Here is a 7675-nt window from a genome sequence, read left to right as displayed (position 1 = left end):
TATTATTAGATCTCAAAGTACGGCCAAGGAAACTCTCCGTGCTTTAGTCATGCAAGGCCCACTATCGGCAAACGAGCATGGAATAAGCTTGGTCTTGCTCACCGTATAATGCATGGTCCATATATTGCTGCCGGTTTTCGAACGACGTTTATCCAGTGTTTTGCCGTTGATCATTTATTGAGTTAAGTACGTTTTGTTTTTTCTTATCTATTATCATTTTTATTAACGACAAACTAAGCGAACGCAACATTTCAAACTTACCTGAAATTATAAATTTGACGGGATTATTCTTAAAATAATTTAACATTGTATTTAGACTGAGTCAAAAACTCTAAATATATTGTGTATTTAGCAATACGTTGTAAGTTACTAAATATTTTGTATTTCAATTAAAGTTCATTAATATACATATAAAAGTTTAAGATTTGCGAAGGGTTAAAAATCAACCACCATTTCCATTCGGTGCTTGAACGAACTAACGTTTTATACTTCTCAATATCAAATTTTCGTCTTTTAAACAGCATCTGATAAATTTTAAATAAAACATTTTAATCATTCATCATTTCCTCCAAATAAAAGTATTAGACAAATTTACTGACCTTAAAAAGAAATAGATAAGCTTTCCAGAAAGGAAAGATTTCTAGGTATTAGTTAAGCATGTTGTAAACAAAACATAAAATCATATATAAAAGCACATGAAAAATCATAATAAACTAATGGCAGTGGTGTAGTTGTAGGGAGTTCTGGGCCCAGTTCAATAAAAAATAAAATAGAGAGCTCTTCTTATTGTTAATTGTTATAAATTAATGTACTAAATCTTCAATTGCACTACTAACTATTGACATGAGTTTTCTAAATTTTTGAGCACTTACTGAATTAACACAAAACTCAATTGACATCCACTTGTACAGAAACAGTCCAATGCTTTTTCTTTATGTTTTGCATGACCGCTATTTCTATCAGGAGCTTACATCAGGCAGCATTTGATACTTCTCAACATCTGTGTTACTTGTACCTTTCTAATGATTTCGAAAATTTAAAAGAAGATATTTAGAAGTGATCAACTTAATTAACTCGAAATCAATGTTAATTATAGTACTTACTGTTGATAATGCCAGGAATTTTATTTTTCAAAAGGATTTTTAATTTCATATTTGTATTGCCAATTCATTTTTACTGTTAGTTCATGACATACTAGCTGACTCATGACACTATATATAATCAATTTCAAATTGCTCCCGAGTACAATTACACCGAGTAACTTTGACTAATAATAAGATATATATATATATATATGTATATATATATATATATATATATATATATATATATATATATATATATATATATATATATATATATATACAGTGGCGACAAAATAAATAGCACAGATTGATGTTCAATATTTAATGATATACTTTTCAGAGATATGAGTTTTTGAGATCTAAACTTTTTCTGACTAATAAAATATTAATTTTAGAAGATAAAAATACTGAGTAAGAAAGGAAAGTTACTTAGTTAAAAAAAAGTACAATCATATTAATGATTTAGAAGTACAAAATAAGGGGGCAATTTAAATTGTGCACACCCTGTACAAAATTATCAATTCGTCCTTTTGCTACCAAAATCATGGAGGCTCTTTTTATAAATATTTAAGAAAACTTTATTAGAGGTAAATTAATATTTAGTGGAGTGTCCTTTTGAGTCAATAACTGCTTGACAACGACAGCCCTTTGACAAGATCAATTTATGGCATCGTCTAGGCGTATTGGCGTCCCAAGCAGCCTTTATTTCGACCTCAAATCGGTCTAAATTTGTTGTAATTGATCAGTTTATGTTTTTGGCAACTTCCTCCCACAAATTTTCTATCGGATTTAGGTCTGGTGACTGTGCGGGTTACTCCAAAACATTAATCTTGCTAGCGTTATACCACATTTTAACACTTTTTGCTTAGGGTTGTTGTTTTGTTGGAATTATTTGTTGCATTTCGTAATATTTCTTTCTACATGTGTTGATCAATTGTCCCTTGAGTTCTATGCAACGGGCCCACATTACACCTGAAAAACTGCCCCAAACTATCACATTGCCATCACCATCTTTTACGGTCTTAAGAGTATACCGAGGGCTGAGTTCTTGGTTTTGGGGACGACGAACATATTGTTTTCTGTCGGATCCAAAGCGATTAAACTTAGACTCGTCAGTCCAAAGCACATTTTGCCGAAAACGTAAATCCTTGTGTTCGTGCCGTTTTGCAAATTTCAAATGGCTGACGAGATTAGATATTAAGACCAGTGTTTTTTTTTTCGGGCAACCCTTCCAAATAGTTTATTTTCGCGTAAGTGACTTTTAACAGTGCTGACAGATAGATCGAGTTTTAAATTTTGAGCAATTTGTGCTTTATTTTTGGTGCGCCAACGAATGGATTAAGCTTAGCGATACGGTCAATGGCTGCGTCTTCTCTGGTGATTGTCTTTCGTTCGTGAGACTTGAGTTTTTTGTTGCTTAATGAATCAGTATCGTTAAATAAGTTAGTAGCATTGATAACTTTCTTACGAGAACAACCCAATTTCGAGCTATTTCAAAGTTTTTCAATCCTAGATCTCGAAATACCTGTACTTGTCCTCGAAAGACATCTTTTCAATGTTTACCTCGTTCCATAGTTGATATATAATGAAGGTTTTTTTTTTTTTTGCTAGATGAATTACAAGAATATCTTTTAAATACTGAATATAATGATTATCTTTTGATTTAATTAAAGAATCTAAGTTTTTTCTAAATAAAAAGTAAATGTGTGCTATTTAAAATGACCGCCAAAAGATAAACATGACCGCTTAAATGCTTAAAACAAGCAATTTTGACAGCTATAATGTCAAAAGAATATTTCCGTTCAAAAAGGTGAACATTGTTGATGCTATAAAAAAAACAGCAATTGCTATAAATACAAAAAAGTTGGTATCAAAGTCTTAAACCAACTGGTGATGAAAGTGTGCTATTTATGTTGTCACCACTGTATTTAAACAATGATTAAATATATGTTTACATTCCTCATAGGCATTAAATTTTAGAATTCAAATATTAAGAATTTTGGAACCAAAAATTATTTCGTGTCTCAAGTAAAAATTCTTAATACAGTACGATATGGATATTTTAAAACAAACTTTGTTAGCTTACCAAAATAACATAAGAACTCTTTCCATCTAATACAATCATATCTAGTCATGGAGACTAAAAGAATTATGATGTACGCTTGACTCCTTTTTAAAGAACTTTTCTTAATTATCCAGATGAGAACTACAAAAGCTGATTTATTCATCTGATTGTAAATTTAAATTTGATTTGCTCTTTAAAAAATGTTCTATTTTGGAGTTTTTTATGGCAACTGGTATAGAACAATTTCAAGTGACGTATAAGCAAATTGTAAACAATAAGCGCGCGGATACTGGCAGGCAAAACAAAATTAAAATAGCGGTTTAACTATAGTCAACGTTTACTTTTATTTGATAAACATAACTATTTAAAATATTAAAATTATCAATAAATTAACTTTATCAATTATCAAAAAATAAAAATCGAATATTTCAAACCCAGTTGAAGTAAATCCAGAAAATTTAAATGAAAGTGTTTGGAAGAAAGACGTTACAAAGTTGTCTGATATTAATTGGAGAGACATTTTAATTTTTCTCATAGACACTCCTGGTGAGTTTACAAAAGAATATACCAAAGCATAAAATAAATTTTTTGTGTGGCCATGTGCAGGATTGTTGGTATGCTCCCAGCATCAACAAAGATTGTTGTTTTATAAAAACTAAGGTTATATTTTATTATTTTATTTATTTTTTTATTTGAGACAACAAGTACAAGGTCCATAGTTGAAATAAACATAATCAGTTATTAATTCTGTCTGTATACACATGTCTGCAATAAACTTACTGCATACACAGCTGCATCTTTATATACATATATCATATATGTATATGTAGGTACATATATTATATGTTGATTTTAAACTATTTTGTTTGCTCTTAATTTTAGTATATAAGTAGCAAAGCAATTTTTGTTCACTATCACTATAAAATAACTTAGTTACGCTATATAGAGTAGGAGAAATTAAATAAAAATTTCATTGCATCCAACTTTATTGTAATTCAAAAAATAGTTCTTAAGTTTTGAGAACTACATTTTAGAGTGTAGCAAAGTTGACAAAAAGTTGATTATATAGAAATAACTTAACATATTTCACTGCAAATAGGTGTTCTCTTTATTTAGGTTCCAGCGAGCCAGCATAAAAAGTTCCATGTATGATGTATTGGTTTGTCTTCACAAAGATGGGTGGGTTAAAAAAAGCAGCTGCACTTGTCCATTGGGACTAGGTTCAGCTTGCTCACATATTGCAGTTCTTCTTTTTAAACTTGAGGCTGCTGTGCACCACCGTTTAAATAGAGAAGATGCGTCAATAAGTCAGCTTTGTTCATGGAATGCCTCAAAGCGCAGTGTTAGTGCAGCACCATTAAGTGCTATGATTTTTAGCAGAAATAAAAAAAGAGGAGAGTTACCATTTAATGATCTTCTATTAAATAAATAAAAAAAAACGAAAAGTATAAGAGCATCAACTATGTTTAAATTAAATGGGACTTATTCATATATTGACCCATCATTTTTCATATCAGTCAGCGACTTCTTACGCCAATCCAATCCTAAATCTGTTATATTTACCAGCTTAGATAGTAATACTTATCATAAATCAAGTGATACTGAGTCAGTTTCTGAAGAATTGTTTACCAGAACCTATAACTAGCTTGTTTGATCTCAGTTTGAGCTTTTAAAACAATCTAAACAACTTTATGAAGACTTTAGTCAAATTTATTATGAAAAAACATTACGATCAACTTGCCAAAGTAACATATCAGCAAAATCTATCATTAGCTTGGCAGGTTCATCGGCCAGGAAGAATGACAACTTCAATATGTTTTAATGTATTTCACACAAATAAGTTTTTTCTCAGTAAATCTCTTATCCAAGAAATCATGCAATATAAAAACGATTTTTATAACAAATTTGTGCCAAAAACACATTTTATGAGGTCCAGTTAAAGAAGCACAGCAATTTTTCGTTTATTAACTCTGGTTTTTATGTTATGGCTGATATGCCTTTTTTGGGAGCTTCCTTTGGTGAGTTTTTTATGTGGTCCTCAGTTGAGCAAAAAAATTATTTACAGTGTACTGTATAGCGTGATAATGATTTTCTTAAAGTAGTTGTTAATGTTTTGGCAAAATATTTCTTCAATGCTATTTTACCAGAAATTGTCAGCAGAAAAAGAGACGAAGACTTTCAACATAGAAAATAGCATTGTTTTCGCATGAAACCTGAATTTGGTCTAATGATTTCATGCAGTAATGCAAGTTGTTCTAAAAAATGGTTCATTACTTATTTTTATATGTTTCCAGGAAACCAAGATGTTCCTGGTTCTGTTCTCAATGCAGGAGTTAATTACTATATTTATTTATTTTTTATTAAAAGTACCATTTAATGATAACTAATATTTATGTTATGGTAATCTATTCATATTACATTTTTATTAGATATCGTAATATAACACAATAGAAGAATATAATATTTAAATAAAATAACCTATTTATTACAAAAAGTATGCACCTTTTGATTCTTAATTACCCACTGCAAAATGTCTAAGGCTTGTAACATATTTGCAAGGTAAACAGCTCTGCAACATTATTTGCTGTATGAATCATTAGTTGGGCTCTGTATCCCAACCCAAAGGTTCCTAAGGCTTTAATATAGTTAAAATAAAACTACCCTTAGTTGTATAAATACAGTTTATGTAAATATTCTTAACTAAAATGTAAATAGATTTTTCAATAAAACTGATAAAGACAGAAAGGTATAGTTTATTAGGTTGTTTTTTAACTAATTTAGAGTTATACGATTCTGCAAAACATCATTCTATCACTTTATAATGCCTTTGTTTAAATTTACAAGGGCTGATATTACAACCATTATATCATCTAACAGATCGATTTGTCTGATCGGTACAGTGGTTTGTAAAATTCTAAGTTCCAAACTTCTTGCGGACTAGATTGTTGTTTTCCTTTTCAAAATGCTGGAATGTTAAGTTTTGCCTTGAAGTTCCGAACTTCTTGCGGACTAAATTGTTGTTTTCCTTTTCAAAATGCTGGAATGTTAAGTTTTGCTCCTTTCTCTGCAATCTCATCTTTAATGAGGAATCCCCTATCTGCTAAAATCCAATCTCCAAATTTATATATTTGAAAAAGCCAGATTGATTTGTTAGCTCCTTGTCCGAAACTCGACCTCCCCAATCACTAGGCAAAAAAGTAATTGCACCTGTTGGACTGATCCCGATTAAGTATTTTACTATTTTGTTATGTTTATAATTTGACCATGATTGAGCACGAGTTGTTAGATTTGGTGGTCTTTCAATAAAAATCTGCATACACAGTTTCTAAACTTCTTCATAAAACACTCTGGCAGGTTACTTCTTATTACACATTTACTAGGCCAATTTATTAAGGGTTGTAAGCAAATGGCTAGTGCTGGTAACCAATTTCTCAAAATTCCTGAAATTACACTTTCACAGACACTAAAACGAAATGCAATACTTTTATTTAACAACCCAAGTCGCAACTTATAAGTATAGCTAAGAAATGGTTTTCTTTTGATAAAGGAGATAAACAAAGCTTTATATCCTTTGTCCTTGTTAATAAAGAAAGAATCCAAACAAATGTTGCCATATTTGTTAGCCCCGTAAAGAAATTTAAAATGAGAGTTGTTTTATTTTATTTTTTCAATGCTGAAAGTCAAATTCCTTTTTTTAAGTCCTTCAATTTCTTGTCATAAAAGATAAATTTCCATGTTCTTTTTTTTCCATGTTCACTTAATTCCATGACTAATTTTTGATTTTCTTCTTTTAATAACTCTTCCATGCTCAAATCACATTGGATATCAACGCTTTTAAACAACACAGATTCTTCTGTGCTATTTCCAGAAAATTCCTCATTTTCAGAAAACATAGATTCTTAAATAGCAATATTTTTTGCATAGTATTCTTCAGTTTCAACATATGCTGATTGTTCATTAAAAATATTATCTCTTGAAAATGATTTTTGTTTCTCTTCTCGTGATTGGTATCTTTGATATCGCTGCAATCGTTTACGACCTAAACTATTGCGTTTGTACATAAAAACTGAAGGTACAGGGTAAGGCAAAATTAACTCCCCCATTTGATTTGTTTACAATTTTGAAACAAATGAAAGATCTCTGTCTTGTTTCAAATAATATGTTTATTTAGCATTTAAATTTTTTGTTTGTCAATTTTCAAAAATGATATCAACTAAATGTCCGCCTTTAGCGGTTCTACACAAATCAGCTCTTTTTATTGAATTTTTCATTACTTTTTTGAGTATTTCAACCGGTATGTTTTCTATTTCTTGTCGAATATTGTGAAATTTTAGGTGAAATAATGATAAAATGCAAATTTCCTAAATGAATATTGCAGAATGTTTATGTTTTTTTGTCCAGGATAAACATTCTTTTTCCATTTTGATGCTCATGAATAAAGCATATAAAACACTTTTTATCTAAATGATAAAACAGTAGTAGTTTTTTTTAATAATTATCTTATATTAAAGCTTACAATATAATA

The 7675-nt window shown here is 29.9% G+C and overlaps 2 pseudogenes; one reads left to right on the top strand and one right to left on the bottom strand.

The window, feature by feature from the left end:
• Positions 1–3575: 3575 nt before the first annotated feature.
• On the top strand, positions 3576–4620 carry LOC149880817 (uncharacterized; annotated as a pseudogene).
• Positions 4621–6107: 1487 nt separating this feature from the next.
• On the bottom strand, positions 6108–7253 carry LOC149880816 (uncharacterized; annotated as a pseudogene).
• Between the last annotated feature and the right edge of the window lie 422 nt (positions 7254–7675).

Source organism: Hydra viridissima, unplaced genomic scaffold (genome assembly GCF_058129835.1).
Source record: "Hydra viridissima isolate aposymbiotic clone 2 unplaced genomic scaffold, HvirCarnegie_v1 scaffold_12, whole genome shotgun sequence".
Classification (NCBI taxonomy): domain Eukaryota; kingdom Metazoa; phylum Cnidaria; class Hydrozoa; order Anthoathecata; family Hydridae; genus Hydra; species Hydra viridissima.
Note: the sequence above shows the minus strand (reverse complement) of the source record. Positions and strands in the feature narration are given on the sequence as shown.